The following is a 19,528-nucleotide window of genomic DNA, read 5'->3' on the forward strand; positions in this document are numbered from 1 at the left end:
CACTGAATGAGAGGCCTCTTGGCCAGCTGTGCAGTGTAGCAAAAAGGATCTGGGATTTGAATCAGACTTTCAGGAGATCCTAATTTGCCAAAGGCCAGGACTGCGGCCAGTTCCTGCACCTTTTAGAATGTGAGCTCTCCGTTTTCCCCACTGCTTGTGATTCTGTTTCCTCCAACTTCTAAGTAATTTACTAATCCATTTTCCAGCTTCCATTTTTTCATCTCTCCTGATCTCTATTGTGAGTTTTCGCCCTTGTAAATTTCCTTTTGATTCAGGAAGAAAAGAGACGTGTTTCCAATCCACCATTGTTACTGTACCTCGTATATGCCACATGCATAATCACTGGTGTCAAATTAAGATCCCTTTTGGATTTGGGGAGACCAAACTGTCTCCATCTGCCTCATGGAACCTAATTTGGGAGGAATTTTAAAGATATTCTGGTATCCAAAATATAAAGTTTTTACACAAGGTTACAGGAATAGGATATAACAGCGTTTGAACATTTGACCTGAATTGTGTGGGTTGTTGGTACACATATACCAACAATCAGTTACCATAGTGACATACAAGAATAGAGTTTTAATTTCTGCATCTATCTAAAAGGTTCTTTTTAAACTTAATGAGTGCGATGGTTATAAGTTGTAACTTACGCAATACTTGGTCACGTATACCTGAGCTTTCGTTGCTACAAAGCAGTCTTAATGCACTTACGGGACTTTCTGTATGTCTTAGTAACGTCCCTTAGCATTACTTACTTGTTTATGACTTAAGCCTACCGTTTTAAGATACTCCTTACTATTCAGTTCTCAGCAAAACTAAAGGAAGCGAGAGCATTTTCAAAGTTTGGTTTCCTCCTTTTCTATTATCCTGAAAGAATGTAAACAATACAAAGAGCTTGCTGGCAGAGTGGTTCCCAAAAGAAAGGCATCATTTATAAATATTTCTTAAGAATGGGTTTGGCTTATATACCTTCATGTTGCTCCCATAAGAACTAGGTTTAGAGTATTTTAGATGGAAAGGTCAGGGAAAGGTATAAGAATGTAGAGCTTCCCACGTGGCATGATGCTACTGCCCCCTCTGAAGTAGTTTCGCTATAACAAGATCTGCTTTCCTGAACATCATTGCACTAAGTGAAGTACAATGAGCTCATGGGGAAAATGGGGTTCAGAGCAAAACACTGTCATTACGTTACAAATCGCTGTAACCAAACGTCAGAAGTTTTACACGTTAAGTGAGAAATGCATAAATACTACAATCACTAGCATTTTACCTTGAAAAAGGCCCACAGTTGGTGGAAGTGGAGGCTGCAGCTTGTGAGTTCCTGTGAGTGGAAGGAGGGTTACCTGAAATTGGATGGAAAGTTGTAACCAGTTGTGGGATGGTGTAGTTCCTACTACTTGGTGAACTGAGGTAGCTGGTAAGTAAGTAAGGAACGTGCATTTTGTATATTCCTGAACAGCTTGATTCAACTAGGTGCAGCTTTGTGTTTTCATTAGTGTTCTATAAGACAAAAATATATTGGGAGCCATGAAGTTTGTTAACATTATTGATCCCTAGTAAACCAATCACCTTGGAACAAAGTGGTTTCAAAACAGAGCTGATTTATTTCACACTGTTGGCAGTAGGGTTGAAGAGTGTATCGATAAAGGATTACTCTCAAGCCTTCACTATCAGCAACCTCACCCACTCTTTTTTTTTTTTTTTTTTTTTAAGATTTTATTGAGGAAGGGGAACAGGACTTTATTGGGGAACAGTGTGCACTTTCAGGACTTTTCTCTAAGTCAAGTTGTTGTCCTTTCAATCTTAGTTGTGGAGGGTTCTGTTCAGCTTCAAGTTGTTGTTCTTTCAGTCTTAGTTGTGGAGGGCGCAGCTCAGCTCCAGGTCCAGTTGCCATTGCTAGTTGCAGGGGGCACAGCCCACCATCCCTTGCTGGAGTCGAACCGGCAACCTTGTGGTTGAGAGGACATGCTCCAACCAACTGAGCCATCTGGGAGCTCAGCGGCAGCTCAGCTCAGCTCAAGGTGCCGTGTTCAATCTTAGTTGCAGGGGGCACAGCCCACCATCCCTTGCGGGACTCGAGGAATTGAACTGGCAACCTTGTGGTTGAGAGCTCACTGGCCCATGTGGGAATCGAACCGGCAGCCTTCGGAGTTAGGAGCATGGAGCTCTAACCACCTGAGCCACCGGGCCGGCCCTACCCACTCCTGAATGACAGCAGTTTGATGGAAATAGAGCAAGAAAAGCAAAAACAGAGGACATAGACATTGGAACTAAAAGCTATTTTAGTCAAGGACCAATATCTCAACAGCCTCATCACACACAGAAATAAGGAGCTGTAAGTATCCTAGAGATTTTCTCATCTAATTTCTTTGTTTTATATTTGAAGCAATGGAGACCCTGATAGGTTAAGGAATGTGCCCCAAATTTTACAGTTAGAATATGTTCAGAACAGGGACCAATGACTTGATAAACCTCAGTCACCATCTGATTGGGTTTCCTGAACACAGGAGACAACTGCATGCAGAAGGCTGAATGGACGTGCTCCTGGGAGATGGGAGGCAAGAGTGGGCAGAGGGAGAAGCTGGTCCACAGCACATTTCCAAATGAGGCCTTAGCTGATCCCTACAGGGAGTTCTGGAGCTCTGGCTGGCCCTTCAGAGTTGAAGCAAATTGAAAAGGGGAGCTGGGATTTGTATCCCAGTATCAGCCAGTCTGGCCACAGGCTGCACTTTGTAAGGAGGCTTAACCTTGGGCAAGCCGTTCCCTGTGGCTGAGGGCAATTATCAGTGATGGACAAAATTGTGAGCCAATTCCCAGTGAAGAATGTAGCCATAACTTCAGCAGCTGATATTCCTGGTAGCCGGGGAATAGCTCCATCAGCCCTGCAGAGAACCTGGGTGTAACACCACTGTATCCAGTCATTAAAAAGAAAAAGGCTATATCGTGTTTAATGTCTGTTTACGAAGGTCAGAACCACAGTTTCTGTTAAGACATGCGTATTAGTTTGCTAGGGCTGATTAACATTACCACAGTGGGGGGCTTAAACAACAGAAATTTATTCTCTCTCAGTTCTAGAGGCTTGAAGTCCATGATCAAGGTGTTTTTCCCCTTCTTCCACCTCTCCCACCTCCCACTCCAGTTCAAGCCATTGTTTCTCAATCTTGTTGTGTAGGACACAGCTCTCTGGCCCATGCTGGTATAATGAGCCTTGTAGGCTCCCCCCAGCTGAGGCAGTCGGTTGCTGGTCATCGGTCGGCCACTCACAGCAGCTCATGGCAGCTCTTGTTGGCTGCCAGCCGCTCACGCTGGCTGCCAGCCACTCATGTTGGCCACTGGCCATTCATGGCAGCCCACAGCAGCACTCAGCAGCCCATGGCAGCTCTCACCAACCTCTGGCTGCTCACGACAGCCCAGCTCCAGGGAGAGCTGTTGTTCACAATCTTAGTAGAGGGCGCAGCTCACTGACCCATGTGGGAATCGAACTGATGACCTCGGCATTAGGAGCATGGCGTTCCAACCACCTGAGCCACCAGGCTGGCCCTGATCAATTTTATTTTTTTTTAATTTAAACATTCACTGTATTTTGTGATCATACCTTGTATCTTTACAGATAAATGTTTTCAGATTTTCTGGGTAGATACCCAGAAGAAGGATTTCTGGGTTGGATGGTAATTCTATTATTAATTTTTTAAGGAACCTCCATACTGTTTTCCATAGTGGCTGCACCAATTTACATTCCCACCAGCAGTGCATAAGGGATCCTTTTTCTCTACAGCTTCTCCAACGTTTGATATTACATGTACTGTTGATGATAGTCATTCTAACAGGTGCGAGAGAGTATTTCATTGTGGCTTTGATTTGCATTTCCCTAATACCGTGTTTCCCAAAAATAAGACCTAGCTGGACAATCAGCTCTACTGAGTCTTTTGGAGCAAAAATTTATATAAGACCCTGTCTGGCTAGGTCTTATTTTCAGGGAAACAGTGTAGCTAGTGAAGTTGAGCATGTTTTCATGTATCTGTTGGCCGTTTGTATGTCTTCTTGGGAGAAGTGTCTGTTCAGGTCCTCATTTTTAAATTGGATTGCTTAGGTTTTTTGTTGTTGTTGAATTGTATGAGTTCTTTATATATTTTGAATATTAGCCCCTTACTGGTGATGTTGTTTGCAAATACCTTCTCCCATTCAGTTGGTTGCCTCTTTGTTTTGTTGATGGTTTCTTTTGCTGTGCAGAAGCTTTCTAGTTTGATACAGTCCCATTCATTTATTTTTCCTTTTACTTCCCTTGCTTTTGAGGTCAAATTCATAAAATCCTCTCTGAACCCAAGGTCCATAAGTTTAGTACCTATGCTTTCTTCTATCTTCCATTTTCCTACAAAGTTATGGATTCTTTGTTTTTTCCTTATTATAAAATTCTTTTTAATTATAAAAATTCCAATAATACAGAAAAGTATAAAGAAGACAGTATTTTTTTCTTAAACCACCTGGAAGTTCTCCAACAAAGACAATCACTTTTAATATCCTGTGGCACTGCCCTCTAGACACCTGTTTTCATGCCCACATTCCAGCCCCCTTTTCTCCTCCAGGGAAAAGTCTGACTTCATCATTAACACTGAATGTCCAGCATTTCACTTCTGCCACTTCCAATCATTTTAAACCTTTGTTCTCGAATAGTGCTTTGAACAGCCTTCAGGTACTGCAAGGGCACTGCGACTCTGGAGAAGAAAATAAGGGAGAAAACCTGAAGTCAGTGCACCCCTCAGGTACTCCGCAGAGTGATTTGAGAGCCTGGAAATAGTAGATACAATTTGTACCTTCCAAAGGGATATGGCATTTTGCAACCCTCCAGATGGTTCTCTAGCAGAGAGTGAACCCCAGCACTTAAATCTCCATGGCCCCACCCCGAGGATAACTGATGGTATGAGATTCTTCAAAAACAACCCTGAGTAGCCCCTTTTTATTCTCAACGTTTTAAACTCTCTCTTCCCATAACTCAGCCCCCAGACCAGCAACTCAAAAGGCAGTCACCCATTTCTTTGTACTTCACTCACCTCTCCCAACTTCAGCCTGCTGACCACTCACACTGCAACAAGAGTATATGCAGCACCAAAGCCACCCAACACCCTGGTTATGTGGGTGGGGGTGTGGGGTAAGAGGGTCTAGACCATGCCTGGTTCTAGAGCTTTGCCATTTGACACACACCCACCTCCTAGCTCTTACCTGGACTATTTCAAAGGTTTCTAACTGGTCTCTCTGCCACCAGGATCTCCCCTCTGGACACCATGCTTATGACTGCAAAGTGAGCTTCTGAAACTCGTCTGATTAAATCACTAATCTACTTTAAAATCTGTGCTTTCTAGGCATTGGTTGGCTTTCAAACAGAAGGCACTGTCTTGCTACTCATCCCCTTGGATTCCTCAGCACCTCTCAGCTTGACTCCACAGAGAAGTCTGCAGGAGAGTTCAACTTTATCACCATCCATTCATTTGATTGTTCACTTATTCTTCAAAAGGTATTTTTTGATATTTAGAAGCCAGGCACTATTCTAGCACTGGGATAGCAGTAAACAAAATAGCCCCAATTCCCTGCCAACATGTACCCTCCATTTCAGGGGACCAACTCAAGCCTTCGACTGATTTCTAAATTCCATCTGAGAGACAGGCCAGCCCCATTTGGACTTTAAACCTGGCATAGTAAGTGGTCTGCCCCTTTAGGTTCCCCATCTCCCTCATCCAGGATGCTAGGTTGGGCAGGAGTCAACAGCCGTGTACTGTCCACACAACACCAATCACATACCAACCACTGCAGATTGTTCTATGCCACACAGTCCCCCAGCTCCCTCTGCTGCTGAGGCCCTTTTCCAGCCTGTGACACTGAAACAGAGCCCCTCTTTTCCCTACTCTGGCCTCCACTGATGCCTGAATCAGCTCATGAAGCAGGAGTAAAGCCTAGTGATCAAGGACATGGACTCAGGCATCCTAACTCCATTCCTACCACTTACTAGCCATGTGACCTTGGACGAGTTATTAACCTCTCTGAGCCTCAAGTACCTCTTCCATAAAAGGTGTGTGTTATCTATCGCTGTGTGACAAATGGCCCCAAAACTTGACCTGCATTTCCTCACCTATAAAAATAGGATTGTAGGAATTCAGAGTTTTTATATTGAAAGTGCTTAGAACAGTGTCCAGCATATAGTAAAGGTTCAATCTGTGTTAGCCATTTGTATCTCTTGGGTTCCTACTCACTGAATCTTAGCTTGATGCATCCGGGGCTCTGAACCCTCTTGCTCCTGATGACTCTTGAATAAGATGTTTTGGGAGATAATGGAGACTCTGTATGGAATTATTGATGACTCTACCTTCTTCCAAAAATTCTTTGAAATGTTTTTCATATAAGATAGAAATTAGATAAGAAAAATGTCAGTGAAGTGGGGGGTAAACCTTGAAAATGAAATAAAACGGGGATGAGGTTAGTACAAAAGTGATCGTCATAAGGTCCTGCTAAAGGTTGCCCCATTTTGGCTCTGAGGTTCCCAGCAGCCAGGGTTAGAGGGAAATACGTTTAATTCAAAAAATTAAAAAATGTTACCATAATTCTAAGCATTCGTAAGACACGAGTGAGGCTTTGTTTCTGTAGTGCAGAGCACAGCTCCAGAAACAATGAAGCTCAAAATGTTTTCTCTGACAAGGGCCCCAGGCGATCGCTGGCCTCCCTGTTGGTGCGAATAGCTCAGACATTTCCGCGGCCGGCTGCCACTCAAAAAGAGCTCAGGGATTGGGCGGCAGTGGCAGATTTTCCCACTAGATGGCGCTCATGGATTACCTTTACTCAGTGCCTCGAAAGTTGCCGCAAATTGTTCTCAGTGTATTTAACTGATTTCACGTAGTATTAAATTCGTATATTCTATCATGTTTCTCAACGTCCCAAGTGCACGCGCTTCTCTGTCCTTTGCATGGCTGCAGTGGGTTTTGAGGTGGGGAGGAGCCAGGACGAAGGGGATTCCTACCACACCGCCACCACTCGCCCTCCCCCCAGCAACAGCCTTTGCCACAGCAAATCCCAAAGCGCAGGTTTCCAGAGCTCTGATCCCAGTGTGAACCCGTGTTCCTGGGTGTGAGACAATGAAACCAAAGGTGTTAGACAATGGAACCAAAAGCTAGAACACCTGGATGCTCAAGGGATGTGTTTTTCTCCAGGTGGATTTTAAACTCCTTCAAGTTGGATTATCAGGCCCACCAAAGCCATACCTATGGCCACACAAAGCCAAGGTTACTTAGCTTGATGCATCCAAAGAGCCCACACACCAGGTAAGCCTTCAGGGCCTGACAATCTGAGAGGGCTGGGATGGGCTTTTTCTTTTTTTTTCCTTTAAATTTTATTGGGGAATATTGGGGAAGAGTGTGTTTCTCCAGGGCCCATCAGCTCCAAGTTGTTGTTCTTCAATCTAAGTTGTGGAGGGCGCAGCTCAGCTCCAAGTCCAGTCACTGTTTTCAATCTTAGTTATAGGGGGCGCAGCCCACCCTCCCATTGGGAATTGAACCAGCAACTTGTTGTTGAGAACTTGCGCTCTAATCAACTGAGCTATCCGGCAGCCCCTAGGATGGGCTTTTTGAAGGGTCACATGGTTGAGGCAGCTTGCAAAGCTGGGAAGGGTTAGTACTCATTGGTTGGGAGAAAAGGGACATTTGCTGATTGGTTCAGGCTCAAAGAAGGGACATTTTTATCTGTGGGGAAATCTCCCGGTGTGGCTGTGCCTTTGCTAGATCCATGGGTCTGTCTTTGTGATTTAAAAATTAACATCTTGAAGGCAGTCAGTCAACTCGTTTCTCAGTCTGCCATCTTTCAGTAGCTCCTGAGAACATGCGCTGCATCTTTTTCATAGTTCCCGAGCCTGGCACTTAACAGATACTCTTTGTTGGGTGGATGAATGAACTCATGAACACCCGCTCTTTTCTATGCTTCTGGTTCTCCTCGTGGGCTTGTCCCAAGGCGGGTGAGCACAACACACATTATCCTAGAGGCAAGCAAACAGTGTAGAGTACTCATCATTTGTTCACCCACACATTCATCAAACCCATATTTATGAAGCACCTACTTCATGCCAAGTGCTGGTCCAGCATGGCTGGGCACACCATGATGGGCAAACCAGACACAACAGTGTCCTGAGGGATAGATGGATTCAACAAATACACGTAAGACCATGAAAGTGTCACAGCTGTGAAGGAGGAGCACGTGGTGCTGACGAGCTTTCGCTTGATCAGGAAGATTTCCTGGCAAAATGATAGTTGCACTGAGATGTGAATGAAGAGCGGGAGTCAACTAGGTGAAGAGCGGCAGGGAGACTGTTCCATGCAAGGGGGACAGCACGGGCAAAGACCACGGGATGGAGATTCAAGGGTTTGAGAAAGAAGGCCAGTGCCCCCGGAGAGTCATAACACAAACATGAGGCAGGACTAGGCCAAACCAGGCAGGGCTCTCTGCAGGCCTTTTCATGGATTCTATTTCAATCCTAAGAGAGATGGGAGAGGCGTTACTGCTTGTATAGTTAGGGGTGGGGTGTGTTTTAGAGCTGTCAAACAATTTTGCAGGTCCTGCACTGCAGAAGCCTAGGTGAGGCCATAAACCTGGACAGCTGCTCTTGGTGTCCCCTGGGGTATGTGTGTGTGACATAATTGACTTTGTGTTTCAAAGGGATTCATTAGGCTTCATTATGAAGAAAAGACCTGAGTAGGGCGGGGGTTGGAAGTGGAGGCTGGTTAGGCTATTGCACTGGGACCAGATGGTGGTGGTGGAGGTGGAGAGCAGGAAGGGTTGGAGGGCTGTTTCAGAGGAACATGGGCAAGACTTGAGATGAGTTGGATAAGAAAATGGGCAAGACTTGAGATGAGTTGGATAAGAAAATGGGCAAGACTTGAGATGAGTTGGATAAAGATGGAGGAGAAGGAGGTGGAAGCTGCCTCTGCATTTCTAGCTTGTGTAAATGGATAGAAGATGGGTTCGATCACTGACATGGGTCACCGTAGAAGAGTACCAGGTTTGAGGGGAGGTTTATGAGTATGATCTTGGACATGTTGCACTTGAGGTGAATTTGGGATGAGAATCAAGTGGGGACATCAAAAGAGGCTGGATATTCTGTCTAGAGCTTGAAAAGATATGGTTCTGTGCGTATGGTAACAGCGCAACTAATGACTGCTAGTTGAATGAATGCCTTCGTTCCCATACTCTTCAACAGTGGTGCCCTTTGGGTCACAGTAGTGGGGGTATTTGGGGGGAGTTTTGGGGGGGTATTTGGGGGGAGCTCTCTTTCAGAGTCCTCAGGTGGGGTCCACAGGGACAAGCATAGTCTTGGAAGTGAATCCAGGAAAAGGAAAGTGCAACCACAGAAGTGCTGACGTCTACTCATTTGAAAGTGGCAGCTGGGAGTAGGGAAGGAGGTGTGATCACATCCAAAAGTCTAACCCAACCAAATCCGACCCTTTGACACCCTTTGCCCTACATTCATTCATATCTAATGAGCCAGCACTTCAGTTACCTGGAGTTACCGTGCACCCCAAGTATGTAAGAGACTGAGAAATGGGAAAGCACATCTCATAGCAGAGATTCAGTCACATCCTCAGCCCCTTGGGTGTGCCAAGAGGGTAGGGCTGGTCCGCAGTCTCTTGGAATTTAAAATTCAAAATGCTCTGGAAACCCAGTTTTTTGTTTAGTTTGATGAAAACCCATTTGGCCTCAAAACCTGACTGAACTAACATGAAGCTGTTTATAGTGTTTATGTATTCTACTTGGTGTGACTAGTCCTAGTGGTACATTTTGTGGCAGGAATGTGGTGTGTTTGATTACAGGGTGTTGCCCAGACCCCAGTGGAGGGGGGTTACCTTATATAACTCCAGGTAACTGAGGTGCCCGCTAATTAGATGTGAATGAATGTGGGGCAAGGGGTGTGAAGGGGTAGGATTTGGTTGAGTTAGACTTTTGGATGTGTACTCTGAATAATTCGGAATTCCAAACACATCTGGCCTTCAGATTCTAGCTAAGAGGACTAGTTGTCCATTTTACCATCAACTTCCTATATATGGGGTCAGGGGATCATAAAAGAAAATTTTAGCATGCTAAAAATTATGATATTGACAGTGTGTAAAGAGTGATCCCTTGTCGGTAGAAACAAATGGTTTTGAGCACCTGGAACACTGCCAGCAGTGTTCTAGACACTGAGGATGGAGCAAGAAGAAAAATAAGGCTTCCGCGTTCAGAGCTGACAATATTGTATTTTTATTCTGTAAAGAATGCATACACACAGATTTGCAGATATTAAGCACTGAACGGGCAGACAAAAATTCTGAGTGTTTATAGATACGGGCATTATGAGTGATTTTTTTTTCTTCTACACATTTGCAAATTTTCCTGCAATGTTCAGAGCTCATTTTTGAAATAGTTTAAAGAGAGAGAGAATGACGATCTTTTAATTAACTAGTAATTTCTGCGGACCAAAACCCGAGCCGCTCTCGGCTTTCGCAGCCGGGTCCCCGCTGTAGCTGTGGGTGGAGTCTCTGTGCAGGGTTGAGGCTGGATCAGCAGAGGGCGCTGCGCCCGTGGGGCTGGGGCGGGGCGGGGCAGGGCCGCGGCCGCGGTGGCGCTTTTCTTCCCAGCAACGTCCGCCCACGCCACGGGAGGGGCGGCCTCGCGGCTTTCCCCGCCGGGCCTCGGATCGCCCTGTTCCCCGCCAGCGGATCGCGGAGTAGGGGCGGCAGCCGCGCTGCTGCGGCCTCGCCCCGTGGGCCGGGCTGACCCGGGCGCGGCGGGCGGGGCCCAGCCTCTCGCAGACCCGCCCGAGCTGCGCGGGAGGGGGAAGGGGGCCATTTCCCTCCCTTCCCCCCCTCACTGGCGCCGCCTTGCCCTACTACCCCCACCTTTCTGCGGGGTTGGCTGGGCAGCGGCTGACTCGTACTTTGAGCCGGATGGGGAGACGTGACCGCCGAGTCGCGGGCTGCGCCGGGAACAGGCGCGGGTGGTGTGGTCGCATTTCTGGGCACCTGGCGGCCGCGGTGGATGGGGGGCTAGCAGCGGCCGCCTCCTCCCCGGTGCTCGGGGCCCTGGCCCTTGGCCTCCGCGTGTGGGCGCGCGCGCCGAGACCGTTCGTCCTGCTCCTCTGCCCTGCCTCGCCCGGGGCCGCCCTGCAGCGGGAGCGCCTGGTCCTGGCGGACGGCCAGATTGCCCGGCCTGTCTGCAGTGGGTGGTCCGGCCTCCCCCAAGACGGGGGTAGGAATTTACACAGTCCCATCCACAGCTGAATCCCAGTGGTACCTCTGTCCACCCTCAGTTTCCTAATCTGTAAAATGGTTAAATGAACCTCCCAGTAGGCCACTGGGCTTCCACACCAGGAAGCTTGTGATGCTGCTAGGAGAGGTGCTGGGGGAAATCCCAAGGGAGAGCAGAATCCCTAAATCCAAGAAACAGCCATTTCCTGGCGCCTCTTCTGCATTTCCCAAGACCTTCGACAATCTCTTGCTTGCCCTCATTTTGCCCAGGAAAGACCTTCAATGAACACTGGTTACCCATCATAACTTCCTTTTCTGCGACGGGGATTCTGAGAAGAGAGCACACGCATATCATTGACACACTTTCCCTTTGGGTTTAATGCCCAAACCGTAGGATTAAGGGCTTTTTCTAGGGCTATGACTGCAAAGTATTAGATAAACTCAAAATCGCAGGATTTTAGAGTCAAAAGGCCCTAATTTTAACTGCTGCTCTTTCAGATTCCAATCCCAGCTCTACCACTGGGGCTACTTCACCAAGTTATTGAATGCCTCTCAGCCTCAGTTTTCTCAGCTGTCAAATGGGAACAAGACTGCATGATGGTGACAGGGTCAGGTTCTCAGTATGAGTCTCCCAACTTTCGCAGAATCTCATGAGTCCGTTAGGCAACACTATCATTTGTCAGGAAATCTTTCCTATAGTTCTAGATTCTCCTCAGGCTCAAGGCCATCATATTTCTGCTTTTCAGTCTTGGGAGAAGACAGCTCATCACCCCCTTGTTAATCCATGTCATTCCCCTTGCAGCAGGGAGCCCACTGCCAAGTTCCTCAGCCTGACCTTCCTTATACATGGTCTCAGATATGGCTTTAGAATCCTCTCCAAAACCTGTAGATTGGGGGAGTGGGGGTGGATAGATGCTGGAGAGTTGTGAGGGACAGACTTGGAGATTTTCCCTCAATTTGTGAAAGGAGTTAATTAGCAAAACAGAAGAAAGAATGCTCACTGAAAACTATCCCCATGCTGAGGTGCTATATCTCAAGACATTCACAAGAACCTTTGGGGCAGGACTCGTCACCTCCATTTTGCCAGTAAGAAAGCAGAGGACCTGTTGCTCAGGTCCCCAGTCTGTCCTTAGCTGGGTCCTCCTCCCCTTCTGAGAGCCAGTGTTGTGGGAGATGGTCCCACTTCCATCTAGGCCCCCTTCCAGGTACGCAGAGTTGATGGGAAATGGCTGCAGTTCCTACTGACGCTTGGTTTTCCTGCAGTGAGGTTCGTGGTGTTATCACTGGCTTGAAAGGCCAGTTGGCTCTTGGGAAACCAACAGAAGCGTCACCCTCCCTTCCTGTTGGAAACTTTGGCCTCAGCTGCAGAATGGATGTCTGGGAAACACATTTCTAGTCCAGCCTCAGGGAGTCCAACTGCTCCTGGAGATCTGCCAAGGCCGCTCTCAGGGAAGTCTGAAGGCCAAAAGGCCCCAGCTCTGAGTGTGGGCCTGACCCTGACATTCTCGATGGTGACCATCTGCATTAGGGGATCTCATCCCTGGGTGCCCATTGAAAGAATGCTGATGCCTGGGCTCCACCACAAACCAATGAAATCAAATTTCCAGGAGGGGGCCCATGCATCAAAATTTTAGTTTTCCAAAGTACCCCCAGGTAATTCCAATGTGCTGTAGGGGTTGATAAACACTGAGGGAGATCAATACAAACAGTGACCAAAGGACAAAATAGGAAAATATTTGAAATCTGAACAAAAAAGGATTTGTATTAGACACCAACTAATATAAGCCATGCAAGGCAGGGAGGCTTCTGCAGCTATGACTGAGCAGGGCTGTGGAATTCTTGGAAGGACTCATCTGTCTGGGAACTGGCATGACTTGGTGCCCAAGGGCAGAGGGCAGAACCCCATGGCTCCAGGTCCCACTGGGCCACTGTGTCTATTTCTGAGTGGCCAGGCCACTGATGCTCCTGTGAACCTTAGTTCTTCCAGTCTAACTAGATTGCTTGCCATTCCCAGAACTCACCCTGCTCTTTCTTGCCTCTTAGGTTTGGTTCCAGGCATTTGTTTCTGCCTGCAATGTCCTTTCCCATCTGTTCAAATCATTCTTCTTCAAGGTCCCTGCCCTGATGCCAGCTCCACCAGGAAGCCTCCACAAGGGCTGTGTGCCCCTGCTTCCCCCTACCCCCTTCCCATTTTGTCACTGCTCAAGGTATGCCCAGGGTTGTTTCCCTGGCCAGGCTGGAGATAACAGGAAGCGTGAGGACTCATCAAACCCTTCTGTGCCTCTTCCTCCTCCACCTGTCACTGGGGGTGGGGGGCACCTTTCATAGAGGAACCTCACACGTTTCTTGAATGCAATAGAATTTGCCACCGGCCCAGGACAGAGTTGACAGTCACACAGAGAAATCCTTTCTGCTCATGTCCCATCCTCACAGTTCTCTGGCCTCTCTGTTCCATTTCCTGAGTACCAAGGGACCTTGTGGTTACCCAGCAATGATAGGAAAGAACTGGGGCCTGGCTTTGACCCAGCACCTGGTGTCTACAGTTTCTTCTGGAGAGGAGCAGGGTAGAAAAAGTGAGGGCGGGAATGAAAGCATCTAGGCCCTGGATGTTGCTGCGGCTTCTTCCCACAGACCCTAAGTCTTAAAGGGAGGGGGAAAACCCCGCGACTTCGGGTGCCACCGAGGCCACTGCTGATGCCGCCTACTCCCCAGAGCAGTATGTGCGCGACCCCGGGAAGGGTAGCTTCTCCCCACTAGCCACCCCCGGCTTGGGCCGCGCTGCACAGCAAGATTGCAGAACAGGAGTAGTAGGCCCCGGTGGCTGGGGGTGGGGAACTTGTTCCCTCCTTTTGTCGCCCGCCGCCCGCCCGCGCGCTTCAGGTGACCCCGACAGCTGCCAGCCGTTCCCGCCCCACCCCCGGACGTGCCGGCCTCAGCGCCCCCGCAGCGCCCCAGTCGCCTTCTTGGGGTTTTCCAGCTCCGCGCGCCTCAGCGACCTGGGCCGCCAACTGCCCAGCCTCCCCCCGCCCGGCCCCGCCCCGCACAGCACGGCTTTCTGATGAGTCAGCGGGAGCCGGGAGCCCCCAGCTGCTCCGGGTTTCTGCCCCGGTGACGCAGCGTGACTCACGGGCGCCCGGGCAGCGGCAGCCGCAGAACCGGGAGCGCGCTAGGGCAGCCTCCCGCCGCGGCCCGGCACCCCCCAGGTCCTGCTGGGCGCCCCGCACCCCGCGCCCGGCTCCTCCGGCACCCTCCTCCCTCCCGTCCCTCCACACCCTGGGCCCGATTCCAAGCTGACGTCAGACGCTGGCCGCCGGGCCACCCTCTTGAGTCAACAGTTTCCGAAGTGGAGCATGCTGCCAGGGGCGGGGAGAAAGCACGGCCTCCGGGGAGGCGCTGTGGGTGGTGGGCGGCTCCGGCCTGGCAGCGGCGCGAGGGCGGGAGGGCGGAGGTGGGTGGGGACGAGCGGAGCTTTTACGAGAAGTCACGGGGGGGGGGCCCAAGGGGGGTGTCGAGGGAAAAGGGTGAAAACCACCCTGCTGAGCAGCCTGGCAGAGAGGAAACCTGCCGCCCCGGAGCCACGTGCTGAAGCCGGCAGTGGGCTGGACCGCCCCAGAGTGGCTTGGGAGGGGTGGAGGAGGGGGAGGCCCTTGCTGGGAAAGGACCCTCGGCCAAGTGACTGGGGGAGGAAAAGAACCGCTGGTGGACACACTCGGCCCCAGGGCACCAGGGAACATTTGTGTCTGGATAATTCGGCCCAGTTTCCTCTAATGGGAGCAGCTCTGGCCAAGCCTGACAGCTGGCCTTGCCTGCTTAGGGTTGAACCTGAAGAAATGCACTGGTTTAACCTAACTCTGGAAACTGCCCCCAACCTCACACCCTTCAAAGAGGATGTATGTTCAAGGGTAAAGGGGTTTGAGAGCCTCAGGAAACCAAGGGTAGGTGGCGGTACAGTGAAGGGGGCAGGGTGGTAGGAAGAAGGAAGGAAGCATGAAAAGAGGAAAGAATTTTGAAAACATGCGAAGGACATAACGAGTTTTTGGAAAGGTGAGCTTCCTACTACCTGAGAATTTAGGTTAAAGTTCCCTGATGAAAAAAAAAAAATGGATTAGCTGTAGGAAGGAATGAGGTGTTATGGAGTCTGGGCCCTTCCTCTGGGTAACAAGGCTAGAGCATCTCCGGGAGATGTAGGCTGCCACTGAGTAGGTGTTCAGTAACCACTTGGAGAGGCTGCATCCTGTGGTTCTAGGATGCTCAAGGAGGGCAAAAGACCCTTTAAAAAGCACCCACCTGAAGTGGCCTAAGTGGAGCCTGAAAGCTTCTTTAACTCTGCCAGGTTTCTCTGCCCACATCAGAAGAGAAGAAAGGGAGAGAGAAGCCAGGAGGACAGAAGAGCAGCAGACCTCCACAGGCTCTTGGTTTTCTCCCCTCCCACTCCACCCCACCTCCATCATCCCGTGACCCGTGGATGAGCAAGACACAACTGTCATTGGTGGGCATCCAGCTGGAATTCATTCTCAGTCTCTTTCCGGGATTTGAATGCTGTTCTTTCCAAAGCCACTGCTCAACGAATGATGCCAGCCCAGGGAGGGGGTGTCTGTGTCTCATCTTGCAGGCAGAAGTAGCACAACAGCTGGGTGAACAAAACCCGTCCGGATCTGTCCAGAGCTGCTTGTCAGCACAGCCTCCACAGGGACCATGTGAGCTGCTTCTTGCCCCATATGACCCTCATTCAAACTCATGCAGAGCAGTAGCTCTTGGGCCCCTATCTCCTTGGGCAGCCTTTCCCCAAGTGTGCGGGTGGGCGGCTTATTTCTGCCAATCTAATCCAGCTCAAAATAGCACTGAACCAGATTTCTGAGAAACCCTGTGCTTCAGGCCTCTGTAGAAGAGTGAAAAAAATGACAGCTCTTGGGAAACAAAGGGGTCTAATTTGCTGAGATGGGACAAGATGCAGAGCCCTGTGACATCAGAGGGCAGAAATAGTGGCCAGGGATTGGTATGAAAAGTGTTAGTGGTGGCAGGTCCAGGGCCCTATGTGGTTGCCCTTCAGGGAAGTTGGTGGGCTGGACCAGTGGGGATTATCCTGGGAGCTAAGGCCAGGTGAAGAGGGGGCTGTGGCCGGATACTGAAGCCACAAACACCGCAACCCTCAACTTCCACATTTGTTTTTCAGGCTGAGAACTCGGTTGGTGGGGGTTGCCTTCTGCACTGTTTCAAATTCTGATTTCTCATATTTCTGGCGTGGGCCTGGATCAGGTGCCACCTTTTCTGTGAAGCTGCTTTCTCCCATCCCATCGTCTGAGTGCCCTTAGGCCCCAGGCACCTCCACGTAATCCTTACCATACTTTGGCCTGAGAAATTTTGCTGTATTCAACTTCCCTCTCCACCCAGAGGCCCCTGGGAGGCCCAGAATTTTATCTTTGCAGCTCCTTCTCAGTGGAACTCCTGGGGCGGAGCATTAGCTGTCAGCTCTTCCCTTCTCTGCCCCATGTGTGGCCTGAGCAGGCTTCCTTTGTGTCTGTCAGGGCTTCCTGTTTGCTGTGTGTGCCTCCATGACAGCTTCATCTTGGGTTTTGACCCAGCCTGCTCTTTGCCTGACAGTTCGGCCCAGGCTTTGGGACCCTGACGGACTCCCAGCAGCCATTTGGCAGGAAGAAACTTTGTTCCCTCCCTTAGCGATTGGAACTAGGGGGGAGGGGGGGTCGATGGAATATGTAGGTGTACCTCACTAAAGCTAGCCTGTTGTGTAAATCCACACTAACACGTCAGGTGTAAATGTACTTTCATACAATCAACAAATCAGGGGCTTCACAAAACTTTTTCAAAGCATACCATTGAATATAAGATTCCTCTCATGCATTTAGAGGACACAGTTTCCTTGCAACTTTTTGGGAACAGATGTATTGAAGGTGGGATACAAGATTAAGAGATGAATTAGCAGGTATCTTAGACTATTTTCAGGGGTCATGTAACAAATTTCTGTACTATTGCAGATGCCAAAAAAAGTGGAGATGAATGTGAGCTGGACCAGGTACATTTGCCACAAACGGTTTGGCATACGTAACTCCCCAAAACATCTGGTGTCCCTTGGTAGCATTTATCACTCTGCTGAGAAGATAACCTTCTCAAACTGTCCGTGACCACATTATGGAGCAGAATGAGGGACTGCATCTTACGATATTTTGGATGCACCTCTGCTCTGCCATGGCTGAGTTCTGCTACCTTGGGCCACCTGCTTACCTGTCTGTGCCTTGGTTTCTTTACCTGTAAAATAGACATCATTGTACTTACCTCTTAGGGCTCTTGTGAGGACCAGAGGAAGTAACAACTGGTGGGCACTCAGTAAAGGGTAGTGTAACATGCTTTAGACTTTCTACCTATAGGGATAATAACTTCCTACACCTATATAATCTTCTCCTTCTGGGGTTCTTTAAACACAGGTTCTGTCCAGGGTCAAGAAGGTCAACCTGAGAGAGCAAGTCATTCTTTCAGATTCCACTGGAGAAAAGACCAATTTCTAGGAGAAGTAAGGAATTCGATGGCAGCACAATCTGCCAACCAGTTGTGGCTTTAGGGCCTGAGAGAAATCTGATAAGGAATCAACCTGAGGCCTAATCAGTGACAAAGATGACCTTTGCCCAGATCCTAGGCATGTATGAGCCCTTGATTGAGGCTTTAATCCAAGAGGTGTTAAAAGAGCCTAATAAATAATTATCCCATTGAATCAAATCCAAGAGTTTGAAGAAAAATGCAAAGTTTATGTTTTGTGTGCCCTTTACCATGTGAGATGGGACCCAGAAGGAAGACACTAAACCAGACCCTGCTCTAATGGGTGATGGGACCCAGAGCCCCATGCGGGGCCCTGGCCTCTTGCTCCTGCGATCGGGAGCAGGAAATGTTCCCAGGAAGGACAAGATTAACCGGCTGCATTGGACACCCTTCTGAGAGGGAGCACCAACTTGCCTTTGCACTGCAGCTGTTTCTGACCCAGCTGACACCAATTCAGGGAACATATGGTATGTTAGTATCCTAAGACTACGTAACCACGAACCCCAAACTGGTATCTTAAAACAATGGAAACTTATTCCTCAGAGTTCTGGAGTCTAGAGATCTGAAATCAAGGTGTCGGCAGGGCCACGCTCCCTCTGAGACTGGGTAGAATCCTTCCTTGTCTCTTCCTAGCTTACTAGCCTCAGGTAGCTGGCAATCCTCATCGTCCCTCGGCTTGTAGCTACCTTGCTCCAATCTCTGCCTCTGTTGGCACATGGTATTCTCTCTATGTCTCTGTGTATTCAGATGGCATTCTCCTCTTAAGTCATAGTAGAGAAGAACCCACCCTAAGTACCTCTTCTTAACTTGATTACACCTGCAAAGACCCTGTTTCCAAATAAGGTCATAGTCACAGGTACTAGGGGTTAGGACCTCACACTCTCTCTTTTAGGGAAAACAATTTAACCCATAACGTGATAAAAGTGATACCTTTGATAAACAGGCTGCAGCACAGGTGAGGGGGTAGTCAAGAGAGAGGTGTGCCACTGTATGCTGGGGAGGGGGCAAAATGAGGCGGCAAGTAGGTAGGCCATCAGGAGCCTCAAAAACGTTCATATCCTTTAATCCAGTGATCCACTTCTAGGAAGTCATCCAAAATGCTGATAAAACGACGCACAGAGAAATTCATCTCAATATTGTTTGTAATAATTAATTATTGGGAACAACCTTAATGTCCAACAGTTAGGGATGGTTATTAAAATAAGGCAGATCCCCATGAGGGGGATATCATATAGCCTTTAGAAAAGATATTTCCAGAAAAATAAAATTAGTAACATGAGGAAAAGTGAAATAAAATGATATATTCAGTATGTTGTCAACTTTATAAAAAATATACAAAGAAGTAAAAAAAGCGAATATAATGTTAATGTCTCCATCCCTTTTATGGAGGGGTTACGAGTGATTTTTTTTTTTCATTATGGCATTATGTAAGTTCTCTGCATTAGCTTTATAATCGAAAAGAAAAAACACCAATGATGTTTAAAATATATAAATAGTTTCCTGGAGTATAAATTCCAGGAAAGTTCAGGAGAGCAGCAGCTGCTGGGTGTCCATCTTATAAACCACAGCCATAACCCCTGCAGAGTTTCTCAACATGTAGTTAGTTGGGTGGCTACTTGCATCAGAATTACCCATGATGTTTATTTAAAAATGCAGAATTCTAGGCCCCACTCCAGACCCACTAAGTCATGTTCTCTGGGCCCAGGGCCCAGGAATTTGCATTCTCA

This window comes from Rhinolophus sinicus, linkage group LG12 (assembly GCF_036562045.2).
Source record: "Rhinolophus sinicus isolate RSC01 linkage group LG12, ASM3656204v1, whole genome shotgun sequence".
NCBI classification, from domain to species: domain Eukaryota; kingdom Metazoa; phylum Chordata; class Mammalia; order Chiroptera; family Rhinolophidae; genus Rhinolophus; species Rhinolophus sinicus.